Here is an 18,374-nt window from a genome sequence, read left to right as displayed (position 1 = left end):
CTACATGGATACCCTAATGTGGAGTTTGGGAAAGATGATAAAGGAAAACGTAAAAGAGGCGAAAGATATATTGTTCACCAGTGGAAAAAAATAAGTGATTTTTTCCAATTGCCATATTGGAGACATCTGCTAGTTCGTCATAACTTGGATGTAATGCATGTGGAAAAAAATGTTTGTGAAAATATATTAGGCACATTGCTTGACTTACCTGGAAAGAACAAAGATTCCTTAAATGCTCGGTTGGATTTAGAAGCCATGAAAATGCATGATGATCTTCGACCAAAGAGTGTAGGGGAGCCCCTTTCAACCTGACCTTAAATGAAAGGAGGAAAATAGTCACATTTTTATCGAAATTGGCATTCCCGGATGGTTATTCATTTAATATATCTCGATGTGCTTCTTTGCATGATGGAAAAATCATAGGAATGAAAACTCATGATTTTCACGTTTTCATGCAAGATTTGCTTACCCCGGCCTTTCAAGGTATCTTAGATGAAAAGGTTTTAGAACCTTTAAGAGAGCTTAGTTTGTTTTTCAAGCAACTATGTGCCAAGACCTTAAAAGTAGTCGACTTAGAACAAATGGAAGCAAACATAGCAATCACATTATGCAAGTTGGAACGTATCTTTGTTCCAGCTTTCTTTGATGTCATGATTCATCTTCCCATACATTTAGCTACAGAAGCAAAATTGGCTGGGCCTGTGCATTATCGTTGGATGTATATATTTGAAAGGTAAAGTATACTTTTTTTTTCTCAATATGTAAATGTAAAAGTGATTGTTATTAAACTAATTATAATCTTCATTTTTAGAGAAATGCGGACATTTAAGTCATTTGTAAGAAACAAAGCTCACCCAGAAGGATCAATTGTTGAAGGGTATGTTCAGAAAGAATTCTTGGAATTTTGTGCTAGATATCTTTCTAAGATTGAGACATAATTCAATCGTTTAGATCGAAATGAGGACATAAACTATCCACGACTTCATAGTATTTAAGTGTTTTATACCAGTGGCAAGCCACTAGGAAAGCCAAATTTAAAGCAATTGAGTATTGAAGACTAGAGAAAAGCTCAATTATATGTTTTGCAGAACTGTGATGAAGCACAACCTTTCTTTGAGTAAGTTTGTGAAATTATAAATGTATAATTAAGCAAACAAAATGTTTCTAAACAACTTTTTTTTTAATAGTGAATATGAGAACAGTGTAGGTCATCAAGACGTTGAATTCTGCCAGTGGTTTGAGAATAGAGTAAGATAGTGTGTTATTCATATATTTATGATGTATAATACATCAAATTTTAGCATGCATATTTATTTTTTCTTTCTTATTTACATTGAAAAATAGATTACACAACTTTGGGATGATAAGGATGATAGAGTTATAGAAGAATTGTTGTGCCTAGCACGAGGACCAATGAAGAGTATTGTGACTTTTGATGGATATGTTATTAATGGGTTTAGATTTCACACTAAAAAGCGGCAAAGACATCGTAAAACTCAAAATAGCGGCGTTATTGTGAAAGGGGATGCAGAGAGTGGAGGGAAGGACTTTTACGGGAATTTGGAAGAGGTTATTGTGCTAGAGTATGATGCCTTAGAAAACCGAACAAGTCATAAAGTGGTATTGTTCAAGTGTAAGTAGTTTGATGTATTTAGTGAAGGAAGGGGGATTAAAAAGGGCAAATTTGGGTCTATACTTGTCAATGTTTCTCGTACATTGCAAACAAATGAGCCTTTTCCATTAGCTTCTCAGATTGAACAAGTTTTCTATGTCTCTTCTCATGATGATAGACATTGGAAATTTGTAATTAAAGCTAATCCTCGTAACTTTTTGATTTCCCAAATGATGAAGACACTGAACAAGATGTATCTCTATGGAATATTGTTGAAGAAGGAGCAACTAACCTTGAAGAGTTTGCTGCACTGAGTGATAAGGAAATCAATATGGTTAGAGATGATTTTGAACCAGAGTTGGTTGACGCAGAGGTCATCTTAGAAGCTACTAATAATGCTGACATGGATAATGACGAGGAGCAGGATGAAGAAAGTGAAGAGGATGATGAAGATGATCTGGACACAAGCTCTAGTATACATGAGTTAGATGAGGATCTTGATGATGTAGAATATAACAGCGATAGTTCTACAAATTTTCCCTCTTAGTTCTTGGTAATTGGTGTTATCTAAACTAAAAGGAGTAAATGTGTCACTTGACCTCATGTTTGTCTATTTTAATAAATTTATTGTTTTAATATCATTGTAGGCATCAAGAAGCCGCAGAAATTGTTGCATTTTTAGGCGCTATTTTGATGTTTTTATAAAATAAGGTTTATCACATATATTAGTTTCTTGATTGATTTTATTTTATATATAGATTGTTGATTATTATTGTATTCATAAAGTGCTAATACTAATAAGCAAACTGCAGTTAATTTATCAGCAATTCTCTAATGCTTATTTTAATTTACTAATATCATGGAAAAGAAATTATTACAGTGAAATGGCAATTCAGCAAGTACAACAGCATGCATTGTAGTTGCGTAAGACAAGGCAATTGTCAAATGCAGGGCAACAATTGAATGAGCAGCAGGTGGATGATGTGCAACAACAACATCAGAATAAAGAGCATCAACATCAACCGAATGTGCAGAAGCAACAAGAACAAAGTGAACAACATCAACAACAGATTGTGGGGCAGCAACAAAAAAAAAATGTGCAGTATCAACAACAAACAAATGAGGAGCAGCAGCATGATGCGGAAGCAACAACTAGTGAACAAACTAGAGAGACTAGGTTGACATATCGAGATAAACAAAGGATTGAACAAGCTGAACATCGACTAAAATTTCCTGATCGTAAGAAGCGTGGGCCAACTAGGGGTAAGAAATATGTTACTAGAATGTGGAATCCTAATTCTGAAGAAAAGATTAAAATAAATTTCATGGATGAGCTTCGACGCGTGGTTGGTGAAAAGGCAGATGAATTCATATGTGATTGTAGCAATTGGGTGAAAGAATTTTGTCCCCTCAAGTCATTGTATGTGCTATAATTTATAAGTTTTTCTAATATATGCTGCAAAAGTTATGTTTATGACTTTGACTTTACTTCATTCTTGACAGGAATTGGGCTAAGATGGATTCAGGTTTAAAAGAGAGGTTGTATAAAAAGATTCGGGTAAGTTTTTAAGTATTTGAGACCATTTAAAATGTCTGAATGTGTTTAGCATGGATGGATATTTATTATGATTTACGTTGGTAGGGTAAATATGATTTACCTGATAAAGTTGCTGGTGTTGATGTTAAAGAAGCTGTAGGGAATAAATTCAAGCCTTTAAATCCCACTAGCTTGAACCCCACTGTGATCATACACTAAAGTATGATGGCGTCCAAAGGGAAGAAGATAGAGCAAAAGAGTCGCCAACAAGTTTTTAAGGAACTTGTAAACCGTTCACGAGGTGAAGGTTACACCCCTTAACGATCCAAGAGATCATCAACTCCATAAGGTCATGAACCAAATAAGGGTTCGGGGATGATGGTACAAATCCAACCTAAAAGAGATTGAATCTGCCCTAATAATAGGCCTCTACTTTATTCTGCTCGTATTCATGTGCGCTTTCTGATTAACATGCAATCAATAGGATTAACCTAAACCTGTTTAATCTATGTTGGTTGAATTTAATGCACAAATAAACTATTATTAGCGATCACTTGAATTATAATCACAATTAACCCTAACAAGATTATTAATTATCTTATTAAGCATGATTGCCAGTACAAAATTCCCTTTAAACAGGCAATGAAGGTGATCAAGCAATAAAATTAAGCATCAAGCAACATAATAATAATCATCATAAAATAATAATCATGAACAATAACAAATATCATAATCATAGCAATCATAATTAATAATAATCATAATTATCACAATTATAACAATATTCATGTTAAAGCATAATAAAAGTAAGATCCTAGGCATGATACTAACCAGATTAATAACAAACCCTAGCATGTAACTAAGCATTAAAAATCAAATCTTTAACCCTAACATGATACTAACAATCATAAATATAATATTAGGAAGAACATAGGAAGCATCGTAACAATCATATTTAATATATTTGATATTATAACCTTTTCCCTAAATATGATACTAGGAATATCATAATAACAATATAAACATGATTTCTACATCATAATATCAATTAAAACCATTAAAGCACTTACTTTGATGCCTCGTACCTCTTTCTAATAACAAAATACACACGTTAGTAACTTCAAGGAAAAAATAAAACAAACAATTAAATTAAATAATTGAAAGAGAGATTTGGGACCAAACCATTAAATAATTGAAAGAGAGATTTGGGACCAAACCCTCAGAAATTAAAACCTTTCACGTCTAGGGCGAAGGCAACTTCGAATACGGCTAGGTGTTTCTAAATCTTGTGAATGCGGAATTTTGTATGAGAACACAAAGTTTTGGGAAAGATGAAAGAGATGAACGATTAAGAGATTTAAAGAATGCTAATGCATGAATGATTTAACTTGCGAATGAAAACTGATTGTTGATGATTGAAAACGGGGTTTTTGATACGATATTTATAGAGAAAATCAGCCAAAAAAGATAAATTAACAAAACAGAGTCTGACGCTCAGGAAACAGAGCTGGCGCCAACCCTGGGTAGCTGGCGCCAGGCACCAATGGCTAGCGCCAGGCGCCAAGCCTGGTTCCAGGCGCTGTAGGCGTCGTTTGAAGTGCGCCTACGTTAAAAGCATGTGTGAATATGCTTGGCACACATAGGAAGTGGGAATTAACATTACGATTAGGGACAAGGAAAGTAGGGAGCCGCCAACAAGTTTTTAAGGAACTTGTAAACCGTTCACGGATCATAAAAGGCAACCACGATAAGGGATAACGATAGGCAACAACGATTTACCCGTGAAGGTTACACCCCATTCATAATCCATGAGATTACTAACTCCATATGGTTCGGAACCACGAAAGGAGGATCGGGGATGATGGTACGAAGTGAGTCATGGAATCACATTCGCCCGTATTGGCCTCTACTCGATTCTTATATTGAAAAGCATTCCTGTGATCTCTAAGGCATACAAACAATAATTCAATTCGCTCCAAACTATTATTTATCTAAATTGGTTTAAGATTAATGCACACATAATTCTAAAATATTGGTGACCACTTTAATTAATAATAAGATTAAAAGGGATCCTAAACCGGTTGTCCAAATTATCTTATTAGGCGTGATTTTCAATTACATATTCCCTTTAAACATATAATATGGTGATCAATAACAATTATAGAACAACATTAATATTAAAACCAATTTAATCACAATTCCAACAATATAAAATCGTTAGAAAAATAATAAAAACAAAAGGAGCATGATCCTTACTTTGATTCTTTTTGTTTGCAACTACAAAATAATAAACGAGTTAGTAACTTCAAAGAAATAATAGAACAATAATTAAATTAAATTAAATAAAATAAAGTTGATTTTGGGGCCAAACCCTCAAACAGTTCTACCTTTCACGCCTTGGCTTAAGGACAGAACCTCGAGTAAAATATGGACTCCTTTGAGTGCTTGAAGAAGGAATTTTGAAGTGAAAAGGGTGGGCTAGTGTTTAGGCTAAAGCATAGAAGAGAGAAAATAAAATAAAAGAATTACTCGGTGCCCCGTACATCAGAAATGAGGGGGTATTTATAGGGAAAATGTGCTGAGGGAGCACACGGAACCCTAAAATGATAATAACCCTAAAAAAGTATCCCGTGACACGGTCAGACTGTACCGTGACACGGGAAGCTCCACCGTCAGACGGTACACTTTCCCGTGACACGGTACATAATTGATGTGACGCGGGAAATTTTCAGAAAACGGGATAAAAAACGCGTTAAGGGTTTACGCGGAAAAGACACGGAATGTCCCTGTCACGGCATACTTCCCGTGTCACGGGAAATCCAACCGTCAGATGGGAAGGATTCCCGTGACACAGTAGGTACCTGCCGTGGCGCGGGAAATTCCAGCCCGTTTTTCCGTCTAAATACATTTTTAACCCTAATTTCCTTCGGCTTTTTAAGTGCTGATTGATAATTTCGGGCCTTTCCTGACTTTTATTATTCGGGCTAAAATATGAAAATAATTAAATAAAAATAAATAAAAGGTTTGGGCTTAAAATTAATTAATAAGTTTGGGCTGAAATTAAAACTATGCTTTTACCAAACATCAAGACTAATCCATGGACTGTTCAAAAATATGAATTTAATAAAATACGATTTTTTTAAGCACTCTCAGGATTAAATACTAAACCCGACCAATAGTGGCGGTGAAAGTTTGTTCATCATCGGGTTTGGTTTTGGGGAGACATTTTTAGGTGTCTACAGAAGCCCCCACTTTGACTGAGTTTTTAGAAACGTCAGTTTCGAAAACGATAGTCAAAGTAGCCGATAGGGACGGAGAATGATTTAAGACGTTCTGCGATCCTAAATCACTATGTATACGCCGATACTTGCAGAAAAATGTTAGTTCTACAGATAAAAGAGTAAAGGGATAGAATACGTATCTGGCACCAGTGTATTGGTGACAAACGAATTTGGCAGCTTCCTAAGCTTGAAGGAATCCACCGAGTGACATTTGTTGAAACGCTTTCCATGATTGAGGAAAGCCGACTCAAGAGTTTGGTAGTTTTCTAAGCCTGAAGAAAGCTACCGGATAATACTTTCCATGGCTGAGGAAAGTCGACGAACGAATTTGGTGTCATTCTATGCTTGAAGAAATCCACCGATAATGCCTTCCATGCTTGAGGAAAGCCGACAAAGGAATTTGGCGGTTTTCTATACTTGAAGAAAAATCCACCGATAACGCTTTCCATGCCTGAGGAAAGCCGACTTGGCGGTTTTCTATACTTGAAGAAAAATCCACCGACAACGCTTTCCAAGCCTGAGGAAAGCCGACTTGGCGGTTTTCTATACTTGAAGAAAAATCCACCAATAATGCTTTCCAAGCCTGAGGAAAGCTGACTTGGCGGTTTTCTATACTTGAAGAAAAATCCACCGATAATGCTTTCCAAGCCTGAGGAAAGCCGACTTGGCGGTTTTCTATACTTGAAGAAAAATCCACCGATAATGCTTTCCAAGCCTGAGGAAAGCCGACTTGGCTGAAATTTGTAAGTGTATGATGGTTCGATTATCCCCGAACGTGGGCCGCAGATGATTCACAATTTTAAGCCGATTATCCGACCATATTAAGTGCTTAAAATGCCGAAAAATAGACTTTGATGCTTGCCAGGGGTAAAATGGTAATTTTAGTCCCCTCTAAGTATCAGTTAGAATTTTCCGCGTAATTCCAGCGAAAAATAACTGTCCGATTTATGCAAGAAATCGTGCAACTTCAGTCAAAATGTCAGAATATTCGCAAATAACTTGAACAAAAATCGCCGTGTCACAAGAAAATATTCCCGTGACACAGTCAGGGGCCCCCGTCACGTGGAGCTACTTCCCGTGACACGGCAAGGGGGTCCCGTGTCACGGGAACCGAATGGCTGAAAAACGGTCAAAAGAGCATGTTTGACCGGTCAAAGCTTGTGCACCACACAAAAATTTGACCGTTACATGGGGAACGGGGTCCGTTGCACGGGATTTTTATGTTTTTAAATATCAACATTTTTTTTCATTTTGGCCATTCTCTTCCTCGTTTGATTCTCATTCAAAGAGCTCAAAATTTTTCTTGGTTGGCCGTGCCTCGTCGACAGCTCACCGGCGCTCGGTTTTGCTTCCCGTCGGCCGGAGTTCGCCACCGTGTCACGGCGATTTGCCTCTTCTCTTTCTTTTTTATTTTTTATTTTTTTGCGTCTTGTTGCTGCCTACTGCTGCTGCTGTTGTTCGAGGTTGCTGTTTACTGCCGGAGCCGCCGTCTGAGTCACCGGAGCTCCGTCGCCTGTGAAGCTTACCGTGACACGGGACAGCCTCGCCGTGTCACGGATTCAGTTGATCGGGTCACGGCAGTCCTGCTGGTGGCCGGAGTTTTTTGATTTTTTTAAGTCTTTTTGCTGCTCGATTTTTGTAGGGAATAATTTCAAGGCTTTAAAATCCCACTAGCTTGAACCCCACTGTGATCATACACTAAAGTACGGTGGCGTCCAAAAGAGAAGAAGATAGAGCAAAAGAGTCGCCAACAAGTTTTTAAGGAACTTGTAAACCGTTCACGAGGTGAAGGTTACACCCCTTAACGATCCAAGAGATCGTCAACTCCATAAGGTCATGAACCAAATAAGGGTTCGGGGATGATGGTACAAATCCAACCTAAAAGAGATTGAACCTGCCCTAATAATAGGCCTCTACTTTATTCTGCTCGTATTCATGTGCGCTTTCTGATTAACATGCAATCAATAGGATTAACCCTAAACCTGTTTAGTCTATGTTGGTTGAATTTAATGCACAAAAAAATTATTATTGGCGATCACTTAAATTATAATCACAATTAACCTAACAAGATTATTAATTATCTTATTAAGCGTGATTGCAAGTACCAAATTCCCTTTAACATGCAATAAAGGTGATCAAGCAATAACGATATAAAATATGATACATATCAAGCAACATAAATAAATAATCAACATAATTAATAATAATAATATCAATCATAATCATAATCATGTTAAAGCATAGCAAGATCCTAAGCATGATACTAACAAGATTAATAACAAATCCTAGCATGTCACTAAACAATAAAAATCAAATCTTTAACCCTAACATGATACTAACATGAATTAACATTAGGAAGAACATAGGAAGCATCGTTCTTTTAATCATACTTAATATTAAAATTACCCTAGACATGATACTAGGAATATCATAATAACAATCTAAGCATGATTTCTACATCATAAATCAATTAAACCATTAAAGTACTTACTTTGATGCCTCGTACCTCTTTCTAATAACAAAATACACACGTTAGTAACTTCAAGGAAAATAATAATCAAACAATTAAATTAAATAATTGAAAGAGAGATTTGGGACCAAACCCTCAGAAATTAAAACCTTTCACGTCTAGGGTGAAGGCAACTTCGAATATGGCTAGGTGTATCAAGATCTTGTGAATGCGGAATTTTGTATTAAAAAGCAAGAAGGAATATTTATTCCAAAGAATTAATATATTGAAAATTGATGAATGAGATGAATGAAAAGAAAAGAATTGATGAATGATTTGATTGAAGAGAGTTGATGATCGATTATGCTTGTTGATGAATGAAAACGGAGTTTTTGATATGATATTTATAGAGAAAATCATCCAAAAAAGATAATTTAACAAAACAGAGTCTGAAGATCGAAAAACAACCTTGGCGCCAGCCCTGGCTAGTTGGCGCCAGGACCAGTGGCTAGCGCCAGGCTCCAATGGCTAGCACCTGGCGCCAATCCTGGTTCCAGGCGCCAAGGCCTGGGGTTGGACGCCAAACAGATTTTCCACCCGTTTTCGAAAATCTGATAAATTTCCCGTACTGGAAGATAAAATAATATAATTTCAATCGAAAATGCTATTTGATCTTGATTAAAACTCTAAAGAGTCCTAATTGAATTAGGAATGATAAAGACCTTCTAGAATGTTCTAGAAGACTAAAACCATTTCCAATTGTATTAGGAATGATAAATTATATTAGGCCCTCCCCTAGATCATTAGGCCGTACTTAAAGCTCAAACCGGGCCCAGTTTAGTAAATTGGCCATAACTTCCTCAATATTCATCGGAATCGGGCTTATAATATATCGTTGAAAAGGTCTTTGCAAGCCCCATCAACTAAACCACTATTGGACCCATATCATGGACCAACCAAACTGGATTGGTTGTTTTCTTAAAAATAAAGTTTTCAAAAATAAGGAGAAGAGAAAAAGAAATAAAACTTTCCGCAACACTAGACCTTTCCACACTTCGTTTCATTCGATTATGATTCGACGTGAAAGGCACTCATCACCGGGTTTGGTTTTGGGGAGACACAAATGGGTGTCTACAGAAGCCCCCACTTTGACTGAGTTTGGAGAAACGCAAGTTTCGAAAACAAAAGTCAAAGTAGCGATAGGGACGGAGAATGATTCAGAATGTTCTGCAATCCTAAATCAATCTTATAACGCCGATACCTGCAAAACTTGCATTAGTTAAACAGATAAAAGAGTTAAGAAACGCGTATCTTGCACCGTCGAGCACACGTCTCTGAAAGTAACCGATTGTTGCTGCTGCTGTTGTTTTGATGACCTCCTTCAAAGTAGAGAATGTCATCCCGCTTGAAAACCGCTACGCCCGTAACTGCTTCCAAATTAGAAGATTGCTTTGCCTGAAACTATCCTCCCCGCTGTGATAATATTCCTCGTCCAAGGGAACATCATCGAAAATTATTTCTCTCGAAATAATTCTCATCCGCATTATGATCATCTTCCATGCCTCAGGAACTATGATCGAAGACAACTTCGCCCGAAATTACCTTCAGCTGTTTGTGACAACTTTCCGCAAGCTAGGGAATGATGCCGAGGACATCTTCTCTTGAAGTCATCTTCATTTGATGCGATAATCTTCCAAAGGAAATTACCGAAGATCCACGCCTGTCGATCTTTAAAAGTTCGCCTGAACTTGCCTTTGCTATGCCTGTACGTTGGCGCTCTTTTGCTTTGAACCTGTATGTCGGTGCCCTATACTCTTGAACCTATATTTCGGTGCCTTTTGCTCTTGAACCTATACGTCGGTGCCTTTTGCTAATAAGCCAATGCTTAGGCGCTTTAAGCTAAGTGAGACGATCTTTTCATCAGGTCGATCACTTTACGTAATCAAGCCGATTACTTAATCATGTCAAATTGCTCAGAGGGGCAAACTGGCGTACCAAGGAACCCAAAATATGTTGCAGAAGGCTAGCACAACCCCAACAGGTGGCTGGCTACTTTGGCGTCGCTGAAAAACCATCAGCGCCAGCCTATTGGCATTAGCGCCAGGCGCTGGCGTTGGCGTCAGGCACCAAGCACAGAATGTGACGCCAATGCCTAGGGACTGGCGCCAGCACGGGAATCTTCTTTTAATTCCAGTTTTCGTTCATTTCGTGCTCTGTTCGTCGCGAAACTGCCCGAGAGAAGTCCGAAAACTTCAATTGATCGTTGCTCACTCGTTTCTCAACCGAATTCGCTCAAATTTGTTGCAAATCAAAGCTCTTTTCATCTATATTCTCGATCTATGTAAGTTTTCCTCAAACTCACATCGGTTTTTATGAATTCTTGGCATGTATATTCACGAATTTCATGAAAATTTGAAATTTATAATGCTCAATTTGCTTTGTTTATCAAGTTTTGTGTCATGAAATTGCTTGTTTATGCTTGTATATTGCCTTGGGAGTAATTTGAGACTTGTTTGACTCAATTTGGTGAAGAAATGAGCAATCCACCATTGTTGGACCTGTTAAGGTCGTGAAGAACAATGTGGCTTGTTCTTGACATTTTTGCTAGCAATTCTTGTTCAATTTGTCACAATAATCACTATAGTGTTGCAAGAAATTGTTTGATTGCTTGAAAAAATGCTGTCATGCTCAATTTGAATTTGTGCTCTGTTTTAGTACTACGTACTCTGTTTTCTACGAACATAGTATCATGCGGCTAGGCGAACCTTAGATACTATAGAACCTTAATTTATGACGATTCTGCACAATGTAGCATGGCTAGACAACGAGGCTCAGGTTCACGGTCCCGAAACACTAGACGGGAGCATGAGCCCGTGGAGGATGACACCACACCGTCCACTTCGCTTGGTCGGCTCCCAGAGTGGGATGAGCAGACCTTGTTCTTTGCCCCTGTCCACCACATTTCTAAGAGGGTTAGACGGGGAACCGAGCCTGGGAGGACACGGCATCACGGCTCTGGCTGTGATGGTCTAGGCGATTTGTACAGGATGCATATCGCCAGAGACCGCGAGACGAGACTCCTATGGGAGTCCTGCGGACTGGTTGCCTTGTTCGAGACCTCCGAGGCTATGGTCGCCTCCAGCGGGGGTCACCATGTAGTACGCGCTTTGGTGGAGTTCTTTTGGGACACCACCAACACCTTTCATTTTCCCTGGGGTGAGATGATGGTCACTCCTACAGACTTCAGTCTCATCACAGGACTGGAGTTTACTTCTGTGCCGCTGCCGTTCGACGGCGGGATCAACGTCTTTTCTCCAGAGGTCGAGGAGCTGTTGGGGACGATTGCTGTTCGGGCCCGAGTTGAGGTCGAGACTACTCAGTTCAGTGCTAGGGGGATTCGCCGCTCGACGCTGGCAGCGGCTCTTGATGACGATGCGACCACCCGAGAGCAGCGGGTGCGCATCTTCGTGCCGATGTTGTTGTCAGGGACATTCTCCCCTGACAGGGGTAGTAGGGCACTGCTTTACTACCTCTCTGCTGTTCGCGATCTTCAGCGGATCGGGACTTATGACTGGGCCAGCTTGGCCTATACTGACTTCGTTCGCACGCTGAGGGACTCGTGTCGCCACCGGTCCTTTAGGACGAACGTCGCTTTGTCTGCTTTCTGGAAGGTCGTAGAGGTAAACATTATTCCCTATAAAGTTTAGCCCTACATGTTAGTTAGCATTTTACTCACGCGTTTAACTTCTTGTAGATCTGGTTCTACGAGTACTTTCCTTCCATTGCGCCGGCGAGACCATCGCCGAGGGGATATCCGGTGAGCGCCTCTTGGGGCGGCCACCATGTGGACCTGTCTACTACACGTGTCCGGAGTCGGATCATCTCGGTACGACTTTTAGTGTTTATCTTGCTCTTCTGCGATGTTTTGGACATGTTCTTACCTGATTGGTGCTTTTTATAGGGACCTGAGGTAGTATATCGGCCATGGGGCGGTTGGACAGTCCCTGGATTAGCCGCACAGTACTTTGCTGAGCGTCGCTACTTTCTGGGGACCTACGGAGCGGTTGTATACTTAGGGGAGAGAGTTGCTAGACAACACTCTTCTGATTTTTTCGTTGTTCCTGCTCCTCCGCCGCGTCATATGTTCGACGAGGGAGAGTTGTCGAGCATGGCAGAGGGATCTGGTTCCCTCTGGCGGTCCCATGTGATCCTTGGGCGGAGTTACGCTGAGGAGCTACTTCCTTTGTTAGCTCCAGCCCCTGTACCGGCCGAGGACGTGAGGGTAAGATCCTTAGCTTTTTGTTTTTCGCTAAGTAGCCCCCAAGTAATACCTTACTGACTTCTTTCTGCCTTTTTATCAGGATGGTCCCACTGAGTTCGTGCCACCCCGTATGTCCATCCACTACCAGGGGATGTACGGGCCGATCGAGGAGATGATTTCTCCGGCTCCTGAGGGCGAGCGCTTCGTGGAGCGGTCGATTCCTCGTCACCAGACTAGGGTAAGCCTAGTTTTTAATACAGAATCTTGTATTCAGTTATCATGTATTTTCACTGACTTATTTTTTTCTGACAGTTCTCACGCGAGGTGGTTTCGGCTATGGCACGATGTATAGATGCCTTTCGGAGCCAGCTCGTCCGGATGAGGAACGCGGCTACCTGTCGCCGGGACGACGTTTTCCGAGAGGTAACTTTTCTTCACTTATTATTTCATTATTATGGCTTCAGTTTTACCTTGTTTCTGATTTAATTCTTTTTGCAGGGTCAGCCGATCACTTCTCACACCCGTACGAGGGCTGAGGGGCGGAGAGATCCGGCAAGGTCTAGCTCGAGACGTCGTCGCACTTCGTAAGGAGGTAGAGGTGGTAGTTTCGAGGCTGCTCGAGCCGACGTTGCTGAGGGTTCAGGATCTTCTTCTGAGGGTGCTCCTGCTGCACCGGTAGGAGAGGCTACCTCGGCTTTCAGAGGTGGTGGGATGTACGAGGTTGGCTCGTCATCGCAGCAGCCTCCGCGATCTCAGCCTCAGGTTGACCTTGGCTGGAGCGGTCCTGTCTTGAGTTTTCCTCCTCCTACGGAGACTGGAGCTGGTGCTGAGGCCGGAGCTGGTGGAGAGGTGACTCCTCGGACGGCGCAGTTTTATGGCATGATGGGCCTACGTCCTCCGGCGCCGTAGTTTGTTTCTGTATATGTATTTTATTTTGACTTTTTATAGAACTTTGCCTTTGACTCATTATTTAGACACTTTGTATTTTTATGTTATGTTATTGTAAATTACTATTTATTATTATGTTAGTGTATGTTAGTGTGTGCAAGTGTGATAACAATTTTGCGCAAAAATTCCGTCATTTTTATTATTGATGGAGGGTATTATCCGACTCTCTCCCCCAAAAAGAAAAATAAAAAGGAAAAATAAAACGGAGAAAAAGCTATTTTTTTGAAAATTAATATATAAAGTCCAAAAAAGAAATAAAATTAACTGAAAAATAATTGCTATATTTAATTAATTAATTAAGAAAAGGAAAAAAATATTTAGAAAGAAAAAAAAAAATTAAAACGGGGCCATAAATTCATTAACCGACTCAAGTTTAATATCAAAACGCAACTGAGCCCGCGCGGCCTTCCTGCTGACTTGGCGCCAGGCGCTACACTTAGCGTGTGGCGCCAAGAGCTGATGGGTGACGCCAATGTCGGGTATGTGACGCCAATTGACGCTGACTCCGTATTTCAGTCAGATTGAAATTCCTCGCAATTTGTACATAAATAGCCCCCTGCTCAGCCGATTCTTCTCATAATTCCAGCGAAAAAATTATTCTCCTCCTTAGAGAAAAAATAATAACCATGTCTTTAGCCACTAAAACCTTCACCCAATACTCTCATGAATGGTGTCGATCTCTTAATGCTAGAGAAAGAAAATAATTGGATTTGTTTCACTTGGGGGGAATTTATGGTATCAAAGGGGTAGATTTAGACATAGACTTCATACATACCGCTTTAGAATTTTAGAATATCGATACACATTATTTTAGAATAGGGTATGATGAAATTAGCCCTTTGCCTGAGGAATTTGGTGCTATTTTAGGCTTCCCTGCAATAGACCTGGTAGTAATCCCTAGAGTAGATGCATATTACTATAAGGATTTTGAGCGCTTCTTTAATTTGAAGGAAGGGATTTATCAAAAATAGTAGATGGCAATGTAGTGAACTTGAAAGAATTCGCACGCTATTATTTTGATAAACCGCTTTCTGAATCTTTTCACATATATAGAAGAAGGGCGTTCTTATTCTGCATGCTTAATCAATATTGTCTTAGTAGTGGTAAAATTAACGAGGGTCAATCAATTATAACCACTGTGCTAGAACAAATTGAATCAGGGAGAAATCCAATGCCATTGATAGTTGGAGAGACTATGATTAGTCTAGATGAATTGAAAAGGGACCCAAAAGCACCTCTTCGCGGCTCTCCAATTTTATTACAGGTAGAAAAATAATATTTTTAATTACAGAAATCAAAAAATATATTTTTGTATTGTAATATTAATTTATTTGCATTGCAATTTTTTTTACAGATGTGGCTAATGGAGAGGCTAGGATTAATTAGCCCTCCGGACGACATTGAAAATTATACTCCCACTTGCTTTGTGAGAAGGAAGAAGCGCATCCCTAAAATTGGGCGCCATGGGTGGAGAAAAGTCTTTGAATCACGTGATTTTGCTATCAAGTGGGTCATCCCATGGTGGAAAATAAAAAGGATGGTTGGTGTTAACAAACAACCTTTCTGCCGTCTCCCAAGCTTGTCTCGTGTAACATATTATTATCCCTGCAGAGTAAAGAGACAATGTGGCTTGCTTCAAAATATTCCTTCCGGAGATCTTCGTCCTCCCTATGAGTACCCCGTATCTCAAGAAGTAGATAAATTTGACACTTACTGGAGCGCTAGACCTTTATGGGAAGTGCTTACCCAAAAGGTTCCCCCTTCTTTACCTAATGATGTAAAGAAGTGGTTGTTGAAGAAGTCTTCAATTGATCAGGGTAGGACCGATGTGAAGAATCGTCTAGGTGACAGGGTGACACCGGCCAAAGAACGCTTAGGTGCAAGGATTGAATTCAAAACACCTACAATGCCTAAGAAGAAGAATACTACTAAAGACAAGGGGAAAAGGAAAGCTACCAACACAGATAAAAAGGTTTGGGTGGAAAAGAAGCATGGGGTGCTAGAGGAAGGGGAAACAATCTATTCCAAAATTGAATGTAGGTCCTCTAAAGGATGCCTACTAGCTAAAGTAATGGATGAAGAGGAGGAAACAGAAAAGAATTGGAAAAGAGCAAAGAAGGAGAAGAAAGATTCACTACTACATAAACGAGCTAATGCAACCCCAAATAACCGCTGCCATAGGGCTAAAAACCGTTGATTTAGACCTATTGTTACGGTTCATAAACCGTTGCTGTTGCGGCCATTGCACTAGATATAATGCGACGGTTATTTAAGCTAATGCAACGGTCTTATAACATCTACCTTTGACCGTTGCATTAGGGTCTAATGCAATGGTCAATATGATCTAATGCAACAGTGCTTGCAATACTCCATGACCCGTTGCATTATATCTAAAGCAACACTTGTATGTTCCTAATGCAACATTCCTTGGCCTTTACTTAAACCGTTGCAGTAGGTTTACCAATCATTGTCATGTACTAATGCAACGGTTTAATTATATAGGAATAATAAATAATAAATAATAGTGAAAATTAAATTAATATTAATCTTCCCTATTTATATTTAATTAAATTTATTATATGCGTACAAAATAATAAATAATAATGAAAATTAATATTAACAACCATAAAATCATCAATCTCGATCTTATATATATATTAGTCACCCAATTGTTTGGCAAAATACAAAATGATGAAGTACTTTGTTGTACTTGTCAACTAGCTAGCCCAAAAGATAAAAGCAAGTCACAATTTACATTAGTTGGATCACAAAAACATTTACCAAAACAGATGTTTGATTTGTGATCACAATGATATTTACGGCCACAAAAGCTGTCACTACATATATGACAATTTATACAAGATATGCCACCACCAAAATGTTATAATTCATGCATCCTTCTCTAATCCAAATTTTCTTCAACAATCTGCAAATTCAAAATGCATAATTTAAACAGTTATAAGTATGGAATATAAGAGTCATAATAGTAAGAAACTAAGATATTTGGTATCTACATACATAATTTTAAGGTTTAGTTCTCAATTGATAGAAAAAAAAAAAGGAACAATAGAACAACAATTCCCATGAAAAAAAAAAATTATATGACAAAAAGCTGACGAATTGAGCACAAAAAATACACAACAACTGCAAATTGTTGCTTAGCAATTACATTAAACAAAATAAAGTTGGATTATATATAGAAAGTGTTCATCAAAATGCATACACTCACTCCTCAATTAACTCTACTGCTATTTCGCCCAACATTTCCATGAATCAAATCACTTGCCCTGTAATAAGGTTTTTTTTTTTTTCCTTATTTCTCTCTTATCCTAACCAACACATAGCCTTAACATTAATGGCAAAAGTTTCTAAGCAATATAAAAATAGTATGATAACTTATCTAAAGAACAAGTACTAAGAGTAAAGTACTCTGCAATTTTAAATACAGCCACATATATTTACATTACCTGATTAGAAGGTTCTGTTCTAGGAGAAGAATGCTCATCACCAGCGGCCTCATTCACTTTTAATGTGTCGTTAGTTGCATTTCTTGGAATAGGCGACTCAGTAGTTGAGATTTCAGGAACTACAAGATTTATTCCAGGATTAGCCTCTTGGAGTTGTTCAAGCAATGTTGCATGAATACTCTGTAGAAACTCTTGAGGAATTTTGTACTCAGATTTAGATACTTTTTTCTTCTTCAAATCAGTCATGGTCACACCTTTCCCATAGAGGCGTACACGACCATTATGCTCTGGTTTTTTAATTACTTGATAGTATGGATCAATAGTGTTAGGGCCATGTTCATGTTCTTGAGATTCCAGAGCTTCGATTTGTTCCTATATACATGAATAATTAGACTTTATGTATGTATAGCTTGGGTTTTCACATAAAAAAATATTAAAAATTTGGTATAGTAGTTTAAACTCACTATATTATTCTTCGTTTTCCCAAAGCTGGTTTTGTATGTCTTATTGGGATTCCTTTTCCTTGATTCTTTGTACACCTTTTCTTGGGAGGGTTCTTTTTTGTTAGGGTCCTCTTATTTCTATACAAAGAGTTTATAAGATAGGTGCTTATGAGCTAAATGAATTTGTAAATGACTAGCTAAAAAAACATATTTAGGTGAAAATTAAAGATTTGTACAAATATATACTACCAGCTTATGACGTAACCTGGCATATGATTTTGGACCCATAGTATGGATGTCTTCTGCCTTTTGACGATTCTTTTTGTTGGTCTGACTTTCTTCCAGTAAAAAAATTAACTTAATGTATATAATGCAT

General features: G+C 38.7%; 1 long non-coding RNA gene across 1 annotated transcript; it reads right to left on the bottom strand.

Moving 5' to 3' along the window:
• Positions 1-16,672: 16,672 nt before the first annotated feature.
• LOC145559521 (uncharacterized) lies at positions 16,673-17,871 on the bottom strand. The gene is made up of 2 exons (XR_014092746.1): positions 17,556-17,871; positions 16,673-17,014 (listed from the first exon to the last, which is right to left on the bottom strand). It is a non-coding gene; the product is annotated as an uncharacterized LOC145559521 (long non-coding RNA).
• Between the last annotated feature and the right edge of the window lie 503 nt (positions 17,872-18,374).

This window comes from Chenopodium album, chromosome 9 (genome assembly GCF_948465745.1).
Source record: "Chenopodium album chromosome 9, dcCheAlbu1.1, whole genome shotgun sequence".
NCBI classification, from domain to species: Eukaryota; Viridiplantae; Streptophyta; class Magnoliopsida; order Caryophyllales; family Amaranthaceae; genus Chenopodium; species Chenopodium album.
Note: the sequence above shows the minus strand (reverse complement) of the source record. Positions and strands in the feature narration are given on the sequence as shown.